Genomic DNA, 19,504 nt, shown 5'->3' with positions numbered 1-19,504 from the left:
TTGTGGTTGAACAGCATCTTTTCCACAATCACTGCACATTGAAAGCCTACAGAGAAGATGGAATTGTCATTATTTCCTGGTGCAGGATGTGTAAATCATCTTCATTGTCAAAGAAGAACAGGCAAATATGAATTAATTAAGTTTCAAGCCCCCTTTCGATTAATAATTTCGTCCAAGCAAAGAGTTAAACATTTGCAGCCTTTTGTTTTTCATTGATTCTGTTTAATTTACCAGCTTTCATAGACATAATGGTCAGAAACATGCAACAACACCATGAGGACCAGAACTCCAGCAACATTCCACTGTAGAAAAGGAGAGCAGAATCCAAAATATGCTACAATCTAGCATCAACTCCATTTCCTCACTCCCTAGAACAATAGATTAGTCCAATTTTGATATTATTTATTCTCAAAGTGTGTCAAAATACTTTAGTTCTCCTTTATGCACAAGGTTTGCTTCCATCTCATGTAGTAGCAGATGCAGAATTAATCGCAAGAAATCTAGATATTACAGTTTGCTCCCTGTGGGTGCTTTAATTTATGATTTTGTTTTTCTGTTGTGACTCTGCTTATCTTATGATAGGCTCTTTTGCATTTAGTCTGCATTCCAACCTCCATATGTTTATCTTTGCTCCAACAAACTGTGTCTTGCGATCAAACACTTACTTAATCTAACTACAGCACTGCCTCTTCCAATGTGAGCTTTAAACTACCCTCACTATTGGCCCAATTTCCCATAATCCTTTTCCAGTTTGTATGGCACTTAGGTTGACCATATTGAAAACGTCCCCAGTTTTCTTATGATTCCTGGAGATTCCTTTTTCAATGACAGGCCAATGTGACCCAATTACCATCAGAACAGATCAAAGTTCTGTAATCCCATCATATTCAGAAGTGCCTGACTGCACTGGATCCAGTTAGACTATGAGTCCCATGATGACCTGCACTGCAGAACCAGCCATGGTCTATGGGCATCTAACTGAAAATGTGGAAGCTAGCTTAAGTATGTCCTGAGCATAAAAGGTAAGATAAACACAATTTGGTCACTCAGTTGATCACTAAAATGATGTCATTAACAGTGCTACCAACTGCCATTTACTTATCAAAACCCTATTCACCGATGCTCAGTTTGAGTTCTAATTCCAATGAATTCCAGAAATCAGGCAAAAGTGACAGCTCTTGACATTAAGGCAACATTTGACCTTTTGTTGTATCATGGATCTTTTGTAAAATTTAAATGAATGGCAATTGTGGGAAAACTTTTCGTTTCCTGAAGTAACAATGCACCAAGGAATTGAGTTCTGGGTTTTGAAAGCCAATTAAGATAGCCTAGGACTTTGCTGCTGGAACCCCTTGGGGCAATGTCCTAGGTCCAATCCATTTAGTTGCTTCATCAATAACCTTCCCTCCCCTCCTTAGGTCAGAAATGTAAATATTCAGCAATAATTCCACTGTTCAAGTAGTGACTCCTGTTACGGACTCAGTGAAAGTCCCTTTAAGATAGAGAGTGTGTGTGTATGTGTATGTGGGGCGTGCTTACGTCAATAGAAGAAAAAGGACGTAATGACATTGTTGAAGAGGTTAGAAGAAGAAGAAGGAGAGAGAGAGAGAAGAGAGAGAGACACCAGCCTGCTTGTTTTCTCTATCGATGGATGAGAAACAATAACTGTGTTTGCCACTGAAATCCATGTATGGAAGTTGGAAGTAATCCGGTGGAGTTCACTTTGTTGCTGACCTGTAGAAGGAAACAGGTATTTGTGTGTGGATGACCACGGTTCGGATGCTTTTCGGGGTGAGGAAGTCACTACCGAGTAAACACTGGAGTGTCGTTTGGGTTCCATCGTGGAACATTTGGATTTCGTATGTACTCTCTCTATGTTTTTCTACATCTACATCTTATCTTCAGACAACGGTGGTTGTTGAAGAAGCCCTTGCTCATGTTTCACCTTATGGCTTGCGGAACTGAACTTTAAGAACCATTCCGGAACTGGGAGTTTTGGACTTTGTCACACACACACACACGAAGAGTTTAGTTTTGGGGTTAACGTTTGAGGTTTAACATTTTTGAATTCTAACATACTAACATTTTTACTTTTATTTTACGTATTATCATAAGTAGTGATTAATAAAATAGTTTTTAACACTGAATCATGCTCAGTGTGTTTCTTTTGTTGCTGCTTTGTGACACTCCTCTGCCCATCCGAACCATACATTCAATGGCACTATCATTGGCAGGTCCCTCAGCAGGAACATCCTGAAATAGTAATTGACTAGAAACTGAACACATAAATACTTGGCTACAAGAGCACGTTGTGATCCTCCTTTGTGACCCTGTGATCCTGGGTGGAAGTTAGGAACAAGAAAGGGGCAGTTACCCTCCTGGGAGTATTCTATAGGCCCCCCGGTAGCAGTAGGGATACTGAGGAGCAGATTGGGAGGCAGGTTTTGGAAAGATGCAAAAATAACAGGGTTATTATAATGGAAGACTTCAACTTTCCAAATATTGATTGGCACCTACTTAGTGCCAAGGGTTTAGACGGGGCGCAGTTTGTTAAGTGTGTCCAGGACGGATTCCTGACACAGTATGTTGACAGGCCGACTAGAGGGAATGCCATATTAGATCTAGTTTTAGGTCATGAACTGGGACAGGTGACAGAACTATCGGTGGATGAGCATTTGGGGGACAGTGACCATTGCTCCATAACCTTTAGAATTGTCATGGACAGGGATAGGAGCAAAGAGGACTGGAAGATATTTAATTGGGAAAAGGCGAATTATGAGGCTATAAGGCAAGAACTTGGGAGTGTAAATTGGGATGACATTTTTGAAGGGAAATATACTATGGAGATGTGGTCAATGTTCAGGGATCTTTTGCAGGATGTTAGGGATAAATTTGTCCCGGTGAGGCAGAGATGGAATGGTAGGGTGAAGGAACTGTGGGTGACGAGAGAGGTGGAACAACTAGTTAGGAAGAAGAAAGCAGCATACATAAGGTGAAAGCAGCAAGGATCAGACAGGGCTCGTGAGGAATATAGAGTAGCAAGGAAGGAACTTAAGAAAGGGCTGAGGAAAGCGAGAAAGGGACATGAAAAGGCTTTGGCGAGTAGGGTTAAGGAGAATCCCAAGGCTTTTTTCTTGTACGTAAAGAGCAGAAGGATGGCTAGGGTAAAGGTAGGTCCGATTAAAGACAAAGGTGGGAGGATGTGCCTGGAAGCTGTGGTAGTGGGTGAGGTTCTCAATGAATACTTTGCTGAATAATAGAAGTACAACAAATCAGGATGTTAGGATACAGAATGTTAGGATAGGGGATGAGGTATATAGGAACATGTCTAAGATAGTATTTAGTGAAGATGGTAAGAAGGATAGACAGGTGGAAAGTCAGGATAATCTGCGGAACAATAGAAATACAACAAAATCATTGGCAGATACCAGACTAAACGTACTATATTTAAATGCACGTAGCATTAGGAATAAAGTAGATGACCTAGTGGCACAACTACAGGTTAATAAATACGACATTGTGGCAATCACCGAGTCATGGCTTTATGATGGATGTGATTGGGAACTGAATGTCCAGGGGTACACAGTGTATAGGAAGGATAGGCGGGTAGGCAGAGGGGGAGGTGTGGCCATGATGGTTAATAGTGATATGAAATCAATAGAAAGGAAGGACATTGGGTCAGAGGAGGTGGAATCCTTATGGGTGGAGCTAAGAAATAGCAAGGGTAAAAGGACTATAGAAGCAGTCATATATAGGCCCCCTAATAGCAGTCAGGAAGTGGACGATAAGTTGCAGTTTGAGATAGAAAAAGCATGCCAGAGTGACAATGTGAAGATAATTATGGGGGATTTTAACATGAAGGTGGACTGGGAAATCCAGCAAGGCGGTAGAACTCAGGAGAGTGAGTTTGTGGAATGTCTAAGGGACGTTTTTCTGGAGCAACTTGTTGAAGAGCCCACCAGGGGATCGGCTGTTTTGGATTGGGTGCTGTGTAATGAACCGGAGGTGATTAGGGAACTAAAGGTAAAGGAATCACTGGGAACCAGTGATCACAATATGATTGAGTTCAGTTTCAAGTTTGAGAAGGAGAAGCTGATAACTGGTGTATTGATATTTCAGTGGAACAAAGGAAATTACAATGGTATGAGAGAGGAGTTGGCCCAAATTGATTGGAAGAGTAAGCTAGCTGGAGGGACGGCGGAGGAAAAATGGAAGGAATTTCTACAGGAAATAAGGAAAATGCAGGATAGATATATTCCAAGAAAAAAGGTTTTGAATGGAAAAAAGGCACAAATGTGGATAACGAGAGAGGTGAAGGCTAAAATAAAAGCAAAAGGGGCGGCGTACAAAGAAGCAATAATTAGTGGGAAAACAGAAGACTGGGAAGCTTTTAAAAACCTGCAGAGAGAAACCAAGAAGGTCATTAGGAAAGAAAAGATGAATTATGAAAGGAAGTTGGCGGATGACATTCGAAAGGACACTAAGAGTTTTTTTAAATACATAAGGAGTAAAAGAGAGACACGGGTTGATATAGGACCAATTGATAATGGTGCAGGAGATATTATAATGGACGATAGAGAGAATGAATATTTTGCATCGGTCTTCACCGTGGAGGACATCAGCAATGTGCCAGTTAGTCAGGAGTCTCACGAAATGGAACTGAGTTCAGTTAAGATTACTAGGGAGAAGGTGCTAGGAAAACTAAATGGGCTAAAGACTGATAAGTCTCCCGGACTGGATGAGGTGCATCCCCAGGTTCTGAAGGAGGTGGCTTTAGAGATAGCGGAGGCATTGGTGATAATTTTCCAGGAATCGATAGATTCAGGCGTGGTTCCGGAGGACTGCAGGGTCGCAAATGTAGTTCCGTTGTATCAGAAAGGTGGGAGGCAGCATAAAGGAAATTACAGACCTATTAGTCTGACGTCAGTGGTGGGAAAGTTATTGGAATCTATCCTCAAGGATGGGGTTACGGAATACCTAGAGGCGCAAGGCAAGATAGGTCCTAGCCAACATGGTTTTGTGAAGGGAAGATCCTGCCTGACCAACCTATTGGAGTTTTTTGAAGAAATCACAGGTAGGGTGGATAAGGGAGAGGTGGTAGATGTTGTGTATTTAGACTTTCAAAAGGCCTTCGATAAGGTGCCTCACAAGAGACTGATTAATAAGATGAGAGGTCATGGAATTACGGGTAGGATAACAGAATGGGTGGAGCATTGGCTGGTTGGCAGGAAGCAGAGTGGAAATAAAAGGATCTCGTTCTGGTTGGTTACTGGTTACTAGTGGTGTGCCGCAGGGGTCGGTGTTGGGGCCGCTCCTTTTTACCTTGTACATTAACGATTTGGATGATGGAATAAATGGTTTCGTGGCTAAGTTTGCGGATGACACCAAGATAGGTGGAGGAGTAGGGAGTATTGAGGAGATAGGAAGGTTGCAGGGAGACCTAGACAGTTTAGGAGAATGGGCAAGGAAATGGCAGATGAGACTCAATGTTGAGAAATGTGCAGTTGTACACTTTGGAAGCGGAAATAAGCGGGCAGATTATTATCTAGAAGGAGAGAAAATTCAAAGTACGGAAGTACAAAGGGACTTGGGGGTACTCGTGCAGGATACCTTAAAGGTTAACCACTAGGTCGGATCAATGGTAAAGAAAGCGAATGCTATGTTGGCATTCATTTCAAGAGGTATAGTGTATAAAAGTAAGGAAGTGTTGACGAGGCTCTACGGGGCACTAGTGAGGCCTCATTTGGAATATTGTGCGCAGTTTTGGGCCCCCCACATCTCAGGAAGGATGTGCTGACGTTGGAGAGGGTTCAGAGGAGATTTACGAGGATGATTCCAGGAATGAAAGGGCTTACGTATGATGAGCGTTTGTCGGCTCTTGGACTGTACTCACTGGAGTACAGAAGAATGAGAGGGGACCTCATAGCGACATTTAAAATGTTGATAGGAAAGGACGGAGTAGATGTGGCTAGGCTGTTTCCCTTGGTGGGTGAGTCCAGGACCAGAGGGCACAATCTTAGAATTAGAGGGTACAGTTTCAAAACAGAGATGAGGAGAAATTTCTTTAGCCAGAGGGTGGTGAATTTGTGGAACTCCTTGCCATGTACAGCAGTGGAGGCCAGATCAGTGGGGGCGTTCAAGGAGGAGATAGATAGATATCTAAATAGTCAGGATATCAAGGGATATAGGGATAAGGCCGGAAATTGGGATTAGAATAGGTTTTTTTTGTTTTCCCCCCCGATTCCCCATTTCTCATTTCTTTTTTCCCTTTTCCTTGGAGCAGACTCGATGGGCCGAATGGTCTACTTCTGCTCCCTTGTCTTGTGATCTTGTCTTGTGAGTACTTCTCTTCAGTATTCACCAAGGAGTGGGGTCTTGATGATGCTGAGGACAGTGTTGGTGAGGGTAATGTTCTAGAGCATGTAGATATTAAGAGAGAGGATGTGTTGGAGTTGTTAGAAAATATTAGGACAGATAAGTCCCCAGGGTCTGACGGAATATTCCCCAGGCTGCTTTGTGAGGCGAGGGAGGAGATTGCTGAACCGTTGGTTAGGATCTTTGAGTCCTCGTTGTCCACGGGGTTGGTACTGGAGGATTGGAGGGTGGCGAACGTTGTCCCCTTATTCAAAAAAGGTCGTAGGGATAGTCCAGGGAATTACAGGCCGGTGAGCCTTACGTCTGTGGTGGGTAAGCTGTTAGAAAGGATTCTAAGAGATAGGATCTATGAGCATTTAGAGAATCATGGACTGATTAGGGACAGCCAGCATGGCTTTGTGAAGGGAAGATCTTGCCTCACAAGCCTGATAGGGTTCTTTGAGGAAGTGACCAGGAAGATTGATGAGGGTAGTGCAGTGGATGTGGTCTACAAGGATTTTAGTAAGGCGTTTGACAAGATTCCGCATGGTAGGCTTCTTCAGAAGGTCAAAGGCCAAGGGATCCAGGGAGGCTTGGCTGTGTGGATTCAGAATTGGCTTGCCTGTAGAAAGCAGAGGGCTGTGGTGGAGGGAGTGCATTTGGATTGGAGGGCTGTGACTAGTGGTGTCCTGCAGGGATCGGTTCTGGGACCTCTACTTTTTGTGATATTTATTAACAACTTAGATGAGGGGGTGGAAGGCTGGGTTAGCAAGTTTGCAGATGCCACAAAGATTGGTGGTGTTGTGGATAGTGTGGAGGGCTGTCAAAGCTTACAGAGGGATATTAATAGGATGCAGAGCTGGGCTGACAAGTGGCAGATGGAGTTCAATCCAGAGAAGTGTGAGGCAGTACACTTTGGAAGGACAAACTCCAAGGCAGAATACAAGGTAAATGGCAGGATCCTGGGCAGTGTGGAGGAGCAGAGGGATCTGGGGGTTCATATCCACAGATCACTGAAAGTCGCCTCACAGGTAGATAGGGTAGTTAAGAAAGCTCATGGGATGTTAGCTTTCATAAATCGGGGGATTGAGTTTAAGAGCCGCGAAGTAATGATGCAGCTTTACAAAACTCTGGTTAGACCACACTTAGAGTACCGTGTCCAGTTCTGGTCGCCTCGTTATAGGAAGGATGTGGAGGCATTGGAAAGGGTGCAGAGGAGATTTACCAGGATGCTGCCTGGAGTAGAGAGTATGCATTATGAGGAGAGACTAAAGGAGCTAGGGCTGTTCTCATTGGAGAGAAGGAGGATGAGGGGAGACATGATCGAGGTATACAAGATATTGAGAGGAATAGATAGAGTGGACAGCCAGCGCCTCTTTCCCAGGGCACCAATGCTCAAAACAAGAGGATATGGCTTTAAGGTAATGGGTGGGAAGTTCAAAGGAGATGTTAGAGAGAGGTTTTTCACCCAGAGAGTGGTTGGTGCATGGAATGCGCTGCCTGGGGTGGTGGTGGAGGCTGATGCATTGGACAAGTTCAAGAGATTGTTAGATAAGCATATGGAGGAATTTAAGTTAGAGGGATATGTGGGAGGAAGGGGTTAGATAGTCTTAGGTGTGGTTTGAAGGGCGGCACAACATTGTGGGCCAAAAGGCCTGTATTGTGCTGTATTGTTCTATGGTTCTAAATGAATTACCTCTCCAAACCTCAATGCCTCTCTGGCATCTACAAAGCACAAGTGAGGAGTGAGACAAAATATTTTCCATTTGGCTGGGTGAATGCTGCTTGAACAACTCTCAAGAAATTCCAATTTATCCAGCCCAGAACACTTAATGTAGAACACCTCCCTCTTACCCCTTCCACCACAAACAACTCATAGCTGTAGCATACACTATCTTCAAGGTGCACGAAAGAAGTTGCCAAGCTTTCTTCAGTAGCATCTCTGAAACTGTCTAGAAAGTCAAAGAGCAGCAGGTGAATGGGAATGCTATCACACTAACCTAAAGGTGGAAATATATTTCCATCCTTTCATTGCCTATGGGTCAAAGTCCTAGAACTTCCTAGAGAACCCTGCTGAAGAAATATCTTCACTACATTGATGCAAGAAACAGTTCACCACCATCTGCTTCAGTGCAATTAGTGATGGGCAATTGGTAATGCCTTGGCCAGCACACCTACATTAAAACTCTGAGTTGGAAATTGCTTTCCACCTATATTTTTTGCTGTAAATTGGATGCAAAGCAAGCTAAGTCATAACTGGGACAGCCTACTTCTTAGGTGATCAGGTGAACTGTATATCTAATGAGACATTTTTACTTGTTGAACAATTCTTCTGCAAAATCAGCTGTTGAGTGGATTAAGCTTTGGTCCAGCCCTCCTTTTTATTCTACATTAGCCTGCAATTATCACCAACTGAAAATGTGAGTGTTAAGGAGGGATAATGCAAAAACTCTTTTTCAAAGTTAGTATCAATTATTTGGGAACTGAAACGCAATGTACAGCGAAACAATGACTCAAACAAGATTTTTTAAATTTATTTCTCATACTTTCATATGACATAGGAGGTCATTTTGACCCACTGAGTCCATGCTGGCTCACAGAGCGTTCTCATCAACCCCAGTTCCCCACTTATTTCCCTGGAATCCTTGTCACATGTCCATCAATTTCTCCCAATTCTAGCTACACTCGGGGTAATTTACAGCAGCCAGTTAAACTACCAGCATATCTTTGGGATGTGGGAGAAAATGTGAGCATCCAGAGGAAACAGATGAAGTTGCAGAGAGCACATGGAAACTCCACACAGACAGAGATTCCAAGGGCAGAACTGAAGGTGGTTTGCTGGGGCTGCACAATAGCAGCGATATCTTATGCATTTAAAGGATGTGGGCATCATTATCAAGGCCAGGATTTATTGTGCATCCTTAATTGCCCTTAAGAAGGAATGCTAACCTGTCTTCTTGAAATGCTGCAGTTATTCCCACAATGTTGTTGGATAGGAAATTCCAGTATTTAGACCCAGTGAAAATGAAGAGTAATACAAGCTTTCATGCCAGGATGGTGTGTATCTTGATCTCCTTGGTGGTAAATGTTTAGATCCAGGAAGATGGCTTTTAAATGTTGCTAATGCGCCTGCCTCAACCACTATTTCTGGCAGCTCATTCCAAATACACGCCACACTTTGCGTGAAGAAGCTGCCCCTGATGTCCTTTTATATCTCTTACCTCTGCCCTCTTGTTTTTTGTACCCCTCTTGCTGGGAAAAGGACTATGTGCCTTCACCCTGTCTATGCCCCTCATGACCTTATACACCTCTGTCAGGTCATCCCTCAATCTCCTACATTCCAAAGTATAAATTCCTAGTCTACACAACCTCTTCTTGTAATTCAGGCCCCCAAGTCCAGGCAACATCCTGGTAAATCTTTTCTGCACTCTTATCTAGTTTAGTAACATCTCCTCACTCTCATCTGTCCATTCTGGGATCCTCTCCTCAGTGCCTACACTTTCTTTCTTCCCCTTGTTCCAGAACATCCCACCCGCGTCTGTGTCCAGCCAATACCCTCAAGACCCTGCTCGCAGCGCCAAATGTTGTGAGAAAGGTTCTTTTGGTATCTTAAAGATAAAGGTCTGGACACACAGTCTTTGTAATTTAAAAATGGTTTATTAACAAAGAGAAACGCAGGGACAGAATGAGTGGGAACAGATGCACACTCACACACTCTCAAGCAGGAGCATGAATGTGGAGGGAAAATCGCGACAGAGGGTGAGATGCACACACTCACACACACATACACAATAACTGGGTACAACTGATCAAGGAATAAACAGTACAATGTTTGGACACCCTGATTCTGGACAAACATTGGCTCTTTGGTCTCGGGAGTCCTTAACTAACTGCCCTGAAGTACTGCACAGCTTACCTCAACATCCTCGGAGACAGAAAAAGAGAAAGAAAAACCAAACATGCAGCACTTTTATGCTGCTGGGGGGCTGGGTAGCCCAGCAAGGACAAAGGTGTTTTAAACGGGCCAATAGTAGATGTGTCCAGGAACCAAGGTGCTCGCACAGACCAATCTGAGTGATCCAGCAAGACAAAGGCGTTTAGCTAATTGGGCGGAGCTGGACCCCTGATTGACAATGGTATAGCTTCTGACCTGGTAGGCAATGCTATCATCCGACCATGGGGGTCAGTAGTGTTGTCACTGTCATCTGACCCCTGGCCTTTCATACTACACAGAGCAACCAAAACTGTACACAGTACTCCAAGTGCGGCCTCACCAACCTCTTATATAACTCCAACATAACTTCCCAACTACCATACTCAATACCCTGACTGATGAAGGCCAGCGTGTCAAACACCTTCTTCACCACCCTATCTACCTGTGATGCCGCTTTCAGCAAACCATGCACGTGCACTCCTAGGTCCCTCTGTTCCACAACACTCCCCAGGACCCTACCATTCACTGTAAAAATCCTACCCTGGTTTGATCTCCCAAAATGCAATAGCTCACGTTCATCTGAATTGAAAGCCATTTGCCAATCCTCAGCCCACATACCAAGTTGGTCAAGATCCCCCGGTAATTTTTCATAACCTTCTACACTGTCTACAACACCATCTATTTTAGTATCATCCACAAACTTACTAACCATGCCTTGTACATTCACATCCAAATCATTTATATAAATTACAAACAACAAAGGTCCCAGCACCAACCCCCTGTGGACACCACTAGACATGGGCCTCCAGTCCAAGAAACAGCCCTCGACCATCACCCTCTGCTTCCTACCACTGAGCCAATTATCAATCCAATCCACTCTCTCTCCCAGATCCCATGTGATTTCACCTTACAGACTGGCCTGCCATGAAGGAACTTGTCAAAGGCCTTGCTAAAGTCCATTTAGACAACATCCACTGCCCTACCCTCATCTACCATCTCGGTTACCTCCTTGAAGAACACCAAGGGATTTGTCAGACATGACTTCCCACGCACAAAGCCATGCTGACTGTCCCAAATCAGACCCCATCTCTCCAAATGTTGGTAGATCCTGTCCCTCAGAATCTGCTCCAGCAACTTACCCACCATCGATGTCAGACACACCGGCCAGTAGTCTCCTGGCTTGTTTCTCCTCCTTCAATGGCAGTTAAGTTTCCACATACAGGTTCAAGTATTTAATGAGATACAAACTCTCAGTTCCCATAGAGCACTGCTTTACAGAATTCTAGCAAACTTATCTGTAAAATTTCCTTTCATAACTATATTCCATGCATATCACCAGTAAATTGAATTGAAACAGAAGGATGTAGCAGATCCTTCAGATCTCTCCTAATCATTTCATCAGACATGATGCTCCTGTACCCTTTATACCCTCTCAGCCTCTTTAAGATCTTTATGACTCTTGTTATAATGGTCTCTAATTTCTCCCGTTGTTTTATTACTTCTTGTACCCTGTAGAAATACAGGGTATTTGTCCACAATATGCTTACAGGCCATAACTCACAATCAGATGCTAATCTCAAAGATATTTTAACTCATCAATTGGCAGGGTATTCATAGAATTGTACATCATAGAAACGGGCCCTTCAGCCCATCACATTTATGCCGACCATCATTTCTATCGATACTAATCCCACTTACCTGCTTCACTTTCACTTACAATTTACAAATAATTGAAACTAACAGTGAATCTTGATGCTAAACCTGAATCATAGATGTCACACTATGCCTACTTAAATTCACACTTTCAGCCGATGTTAATTGCCAGCTAATATTAAATGCAAGATGTGTGACTGGACCAGACCCAAAACTACTCATCAGCAGCTTGTTATTTGGGTAGGTGAACTCAAATTAGATAAATGTATCAGCAAGATTCTGGTAAACTGGAATCCTTTGCTGAGAAGTTAGCTAATCTAATTCCTCCTCCATGACACTAAAGCAAGTGAAATATTGTAAGGTAAGATTCTGGCATGAAACCCTTCCTTACAAGTACCTTAATATTTATGATGTGCATGTAACATACAGGGATGGATTTTATTCACAATGACAAACAAAGGACACTAAGAGTGCATTGCACCTGAATTTGCTCATGGATTTTCTATGGCATTTATTGGAAAAATTACAAAATTATATATTTATTTTTTTAAAATAACCAACAATATGTTAATATTTAATGCACAAGAGGTTGTTTCTCAGGAATTAAAACTTAGCGTGAAATTTACTACCAATGCATACAGCACGAAACAGGCCGTTCAGCACATCAAGCCCACACCAACCATCAACCACCCATTGAAACTAATCCTTCACTAGTCATATTTTATTCTCCCCACATTCCCATCAATTTTCCACAAATTCTACCACTCACCTACACAGTGTGAGCAATTTACAACAGCCAATTGACCTAGCAATCTGCATGTCTTTGAGGTGTGGTGGGGAAACCAGGGCACCTGGAGGAAACCCATGCTGTCACAGGGAGAACGTGCAAACTCCACAGACAACACCGGGATAAAGAAGTTAGTGGCAGATCTGTGGCCTTAAGGCTGTTGGGCCTCAAAGGTTTGCTTTCTCAAAGGAGGACTTGAGCAGCAACTTGAAGTTAAATCAGTGGTTCAGCAGTGGGAGGCACTTGAAGAGATCATGGAGGTTCAGACCAAACATGTTCCCAATAAACACAAAGGGGAACTCCTAAATCAAGCCATGTGTGTTTGCCAAGAAGCAAGCAGAGTACAATGTCAAAAAAGGGAACCACATGACATATACCGAGAATTCAACAGTGCAGAAAGCCGAAGGGAGCTTAGAAGGTGCTGGGTGAAATAAAAAAGGGTATCACAAAGGCAAAGAGGATGCATGAAAAGATATTGTCAAGGAAAGCCCCGAGATTTTTAATTAGCACATGATAGGATAACAAAGGAAAGTTTAGGTCCATTGCAGATCAAAATGAGTGTGAGTGTGGAGGTGGGAGGGGTGTACAGTTCCAGAAAAATATTCTGCACCTGCGTTCACGGAAGAAGGGATGGTACAGATATTAGCCATAGGGAGGAAGAGTATGAAATCTTGTACATGATAAACCTAGGGGGAGGGGACATATTAAGGTGTTTAGCATCTTTAAAAGGGATTAGATCACCAGGTCCAGATAAAATGTGGCCCAGGTTTTTAAAAGAAGGACTGGATGAAGTAACGGAAAATGGCGATAACTTGTTTTGGCTACAAGGAGGACTGCTAGTCACTAATGAGACATCAGTATTTATAAGTAAAAACAACATAAACTAAATAACTCACAAACCCAACATTGGTGGTGGGCAAATTATTGGAAAAATGTTTGAAACACAGCATAACTCAGCACCTAGAGCACAACCTAATCAAGAAGAGTTGACATGGATTTAAGAGAGCAAAGGCTCTTACTATCTCAAATGAATTTTTTGAGTAGGTCACATGGAGTTTTTTTTCATTCAAGGGGTGTGGGCTTTGCAGGCTGAGTCAGCATTTAATTGCCCATCCCTAGCTGCCCTTGAGAAGGTGGTGGTGAGCTGTCTTCCTGAACTGCTGCAGTCCTTGAGGGGCAGGTATGAGTTGTTGATGGTAACATACTTGATGTTGTGCATACTAGGACTTTATTCACTGGAGCATAGGAGAATGAGGGGTGATCTTATAGAGGTGTATAAAACCATGAGGGGCATAGATAGGGTGAATGCACACGTTCTGTTTCCCAGAGATGGGGAATCAAGAACTAGAGGGCATATGTTTAAGGTGAGAGAAGAGAGATTTAATAGGAACCTGAGGGGCAAATTTTTCAAACAGAGGGTGGTCTGTATATGGAATGAGCTGCCAGAGGAAGTGGTTGAGGCAGGTACATTAACAACATTTAAAAGGCACTTGGACAGGTACATGGATGGGAATTGTTTAGAGGGATATGGGGCAAACACAGGAAAATGGGACTAGCTTTGATAGGTATCTTGGTTGGTATTGACCACTTGGGCCAAAGGGCCTGTTTCTGTGCCTTTTTACTCTATGACTATGACAATACAATGGATAAGCCTGATTTTTTCTGGAAAGTTTGCTGTTGCTATTGCCTGCATTTCAATATGAAATATCTGGGTTACATATTGTTACAGTCAGTTACGGTCCCATCTCTTGTGCGGCATCATAACAAGTAATAAATCTAGTATTTAAAATGGCCGCAGAAAGGATTAATATCATATGGATCAGCTTTCCCACTTTTTAGTTTATAACTTTAAATATACTTGAAAAAGTGCAACATTTTCTAAATTCAATTTTGTAACATTCTATAAATAATTAGTTTCTAGCACTCCTAACATTTTATCAAATGAGTCAAACACTATCCAGACTTCGAAATGTACTGTACTGCTGTTCCTTCACTATTGTTGAGTTTAAACCTTGGAACTCCCTACCAAACAGAATTGAGAGTTGGCCTTCATTGGGAGGACCATGATGGTTCAGACACCTTCTCAAGGGCAGGCTGGATTGGATAATAAATCCTGGCCTTGACCCTAACCAATACCTGATATATGAATAAACAGAAAGATCATAAGAAATAGGAACAGGAGGAGGTTATCTGGCCCGTCAAGTCTGCTCCACCATTCAATAACATCATGGCTGATCTGGCCATGGACTCAGATCCACCTACCTTCCTTTTCCCCATAACCCTTAATTCCCCTACTATGCAAAAATCTATCCAACTTTGTCTTAAATATATTTAATGAGGTAGCCTCCACTGCTTCCCTGAGCAGAGAATTCCACAGATTCATTACTCTCTGGGAAAAGCAGTTTCTCCTCAACTCCATCCTAAATCTACTCTCCTGAATCTTGAGGCTATGTCCCCGAGTTGTAGTCTCACCTACCAGTGGAAACAACCTCCCTGCCTCTTTCTTATCTATCCCTTTCATAATTTGATATGTTTCTATAAGATCGCCTCTCATTCTTCTTTATTCTTCAATCTTTGTTCAGCTGTACTTTGCTTTTCATAGAATCATAGAATTGTACAGCATAGAAACAGGCCCTTCAGCCCATCATATTTATACCGACCATCATTCCTATTGATACTAATCCACTTACCTGCTTCACTTTCACTTACAATTTACAAATAAATGAAACTAACAGTGAATCTTGATGCTAAACCTGAATCATAGATGTCACATTATGCCTACTTAAATTCACACTTTCAGCCGATGTTAATCGCCAGCTAATATTGAATGCAAGATGTGTGACTGGACCAGAGCCAAAACTACTCATCAGCAGCTTGTTTTGAGAAAGGATCCTTCGACAGGTAAAATCTCTCATTAAATACTGAATTCACCAGACTAGCTGAAAAAACAGGCATTACAAATTTAAGATTGTGCTCTCCCAGCTGTGAATTAGTTTCTTTTGTGTCCATTTTACACCGGATTAATTCTGATCTGGTGAAAATGCTGCTGGGTCAGGGGAGTGGGAATGGTAACTTGTGAGAGTTAAGAATTTGATATTGATCAGGGCAGGTTGGAAGCTCAAAATAAGTTAAACTAACTAGGAGTTGTTTCTTTGTGACTTCCACCTGTCCAAAATTTTGGAGGTTGGGCTGATTCTTTTACTTCCTGTTTTACTTCCTCTTTACTACAGTTGGTTTCCACAGCCACAAACCCAGCCTGTGTCAAAAAACAGCCTCTTATAAAAGCAGAGTTTACAAATGCTTTTCTAATATTTTGATTGCTTTATTTTCTTGGTCATTGCAAGATGACAGACATATATACACACACACACACACACACACACACACACACACACACACACACACACACACACACACACACACACACACACACACACACACACACACACACACACACACACACACACACGACATTGTGGAACTCTTCCATCTTTGCTTTAATTTTTGGCATTTTCCTGCTTTACCTTGCTCCTGCAAAATCTTTCAGTTCTGATGATTAGCTCAGACTCCAAACACACCTAACCAAGTTTTGTGGGGTGATGTGAACTTTGGGGTTTCTGCCCATGTGATTGTAGAACTCCTGAAGTTGCAGTCACTGACTCGCCTCTGGCCAGCAAGCTCTGCTCCAGAACTGGAGCCCCAAAATAACGTGCTAAAGCTCTTGTTGAAGTCAGAATGTAAATCTGAAACCAGAGTAAGAACAGCACTGCCTGTCACAGTTAAGGTTATCATCATTGCCCTTAGCTTTTATCCCTTTAATATGCCTCCTTTCAGCCTGCATTGGGGAACATCTGCAACATTTCACAAGTAGCACTGGATAGTTACATTGGTCTGGAAAATAACTGCATCTCTTTCCTTAATGACAAGAAAAACATGATCTAACTGCTGTAGGTTTCACAAACATTGCAGACCTCCGCAGGGGGGACAGAGTTGCATTACAGCACACATATATTCTCTTGCTGTCAGCAATTGATGCACTCTCACCTAAAGAATTGTTTGGAGATTCCAGTTCCATTTCAGACACTTAAGCATAGAAATTCAGTGTGTTTTTTCAGTGCATTCCTAAAGGACTGCTGCACTCTTAGAGGTCCTATCCTTTAGATGAGATATTAACCTGAAACTGTTTGCCCTCTCAGGAAGAGGTAATTGGTTCCAGAGCATTATTTTGAAGAACAGAGAAACCATTCCCAGTCTGGACAATATTCAACCCTCACTCAGCATTGCTAAGAGATTGGACCATAAATTCTAGTGCACCCTCCTGGGTTTGCCAGGTGGTAGCAGCAAGAGACACATCAATTACTCTTTTGGTTGTGTGATCATTACCGCAAACTTTCCTGAAGGGGCATTGCACATTTTGCGAATGATATGCAGGTTGGAAAAGCCAAGACCACAGGTGACAAAAGTTTTCTGGTTGAACTTCTCTACACCAGGGAACTGATAACTGGTAGGGAGGCATCTCCCTGAAAGAGAAAGAGGAATAGGAGAGGAACTTCATGCTGGTACTCCTTTACCAAGCAATGTTTGTGACACCCAGCTGTATGTGTTTGTGCTGTCTGGTGGAGTTTGCCCATTCTCCCTCTGACCTGTTGCTCCAGCTTCCTCCCACATCCCAAAGATGTGCAGATCGGTGGATTAATTGGGCACTGTAAATTGCCCCTGATGTGTAGGTGAGTGGTAGAATCTGGGGAGAGTTAAAAAGAACGTTAGGAAAATAAAAAACTGGATTAATGCAGGATTAGTACAAATGGGTGGTTGATGGTTGGTGCAGACTCATGAGCTGAAGGGCCTTTTCTTGTGCTGTATCTCTCTATGATTCTGTGTTTCTCCCAATCTAATGTATTGCATTTGTAGCTCACAATGTAGTCCCCTCTCCAGTACAGAAACCAAACGCTGATAGGAACACCTCCATTCAGTCTTCAGTGTTGACCCTGAGCTTCTGTTCATCTTTTGCTTTAATTCCCAATTTCATTCCCACTCAGATCTGATTCTTTACAGTTATTCTTTACAGTTCTAATTTTCCTAAAGATAATACTGTAATGAATAATTTCTTTGACCAATTAAATGTTCCTACACTTTCCACTGAAAACCGAAAACAGTTGGATCAATCTATTACATACGAGGAAATTGCCGAGGTTGTGCGATCTTTACATTCTGGAAAGACTCCAGGTCCAGATGGATTTCCTGGAGAATTGTATAAGGCCTTTTCCTCTTTGCTTATACCTCATTTATGTGCTGTTTTTTCGGATTCTTTTAAATTGGGTAGACTACCACAATCTTTTTATGAGGCCTCTATTTCACTTATTCTTAAGAAAAATAAGAACCCAATAGGATGTGCTTCATACAGACCAATTTCACCACTTAACGTGGATGTTAAAATTTTACCTAAAGTTCTAGCTCGTAGATTGGAAAATATTTTACCTTCAATTATATCCGATGATCAGACTGGCTTTATTAAAAGTTGATATTCTCATTTTAATATTCGTCATTTACTGAATATTATCTATTCTCCCCCTAAGGAAATATTGTAATGTGTGATATCTCTAGATGCTGAGAAGGCCTTTGATCAGATTGAATGGAATTACTTATTTAAAACTTTAGAGAAATTTAATTTTGGGCCTGATTTTATCCAATGGATTAAATTACTTTATTTATCCCCTTCTGCTCGAATTCTTACTAATTTTAAAAATTCTAAATCTTTTGAACTTCAACGTGGAACCAGACAGGGATGTTCTTTGAGCCCCCTGCTCTTTGATTTGGCCTTAGAACCTTTGGCTATTTCTCTCCGAGAATCTAGAGATATCCTTGGTATCTCCAGAAGAGGTATTAACCACAAAGTTTCTTGATATGCTGATGATTTATTACTTTTTATATCTAGTGTTGAAGCCTTGTTACCTCCTATGCTTTCTTTACTTTCTCGCTTTAGTCATTTTTCAGGCTACAAATTGAACTTACACAAGAGTGAACTTTTTCCTCTGAATAACCTGGTACCATTTGATATTAACATTCCTTTTAAAATAGTAAGAAATCATTTCACCTATCTGGGGGTGTCAATTACTAAACATTATAAACATTTATTTAAAGAAAATTTTTTCACCTTACTGCATTATGTGAAGAGGGTTTTATCAAGTTGGTCTCCCCTTTCTATATCATTGATTGGCCGAATTAATGCTATTAAAATGAATATTTTACCTAAATTTATGTATCTATTTCAGGCTTTACCTGTTTTTATTCCTAAGTCTTTCTTTGACTCTCTTGAGTCAATTATATCTTCCTACATATGGAATAATAAACATCCTAGATTAAATAAAGTTCACCTTCAGAAGGTTAAAAAGAACGGAGGTTTAGCCTTACCTAATTTTAAATTTTATTACTGGGCAGTCAATATGCAAAATCTTACGTTTTGGTTACATTACATTAATCAAGAGGCTTGTCCAGTACGGGTTTCTTTGGAAGTTAACTCTGTTAAAAAATATTATATTATTTCTCTGCTTGGTTCTCCACTTCCAACATCATTAAATAAACTAACAGATAATTTAGTAGTTAAACATGCTTTGAGGACTTGGTTACAATTTAGAAAATATTTTGGTTTATTGAGTTTTTCTTTGTCCAGTCCCATTTTCTCTAATTATTTTTTTTAAACCTTCTATGACTCATGTAGTTTTTAAAGAGTGGGACAAATTAGGTATTACTTGTTTTCAGGATCTGTATGTTGGAGG

The 19,504-nt window shown here is 41.7% G+C and overlaps 1 long non-coding RNA gene across 1 annotated transcript in view; it reads right to left on the bottom strand.

Moving 5' to 3' along the window:
- LOC127580313 (uncharacterized) overlaps positions 1-17,437 on the bottom strand; it is a 34,261-nt gene extending 16,824 nt beyond the window's left edge. Inside the window, exon 1 of the long non-coding RNA XR_007957804.1 lies at positions 17,372-17,437. This is a non-coding gene — a long non-coding RNA (uncharacterized LOC127580313). The remainder of the gene's footprint in view (positions 1-17,371) is intronic.
- Between the last annotated feature and the right edge of the window lie 2,067 nt (positions 17,438-19,504).

This window comes from Pristis pectinata, chromosome 19 (genome assembly GCF_009764475.1).
Source record: "Pristis pectinata isolate sPriPec2 chromosome 19, sPriPec2.1.pri, whole genome shotgun sequence".
Taxonomy (NCBI): Eukaryota; Metazoa; Chordata; class Chondrichthyes; order Rhinopristiformes; family Pristidae; genus Pristis; species Pristis pectinata.
Note: the sequence above shows the minus strand (reverse complement) of the source record. Positions and strands in the feature narration are given on the sequence as shown.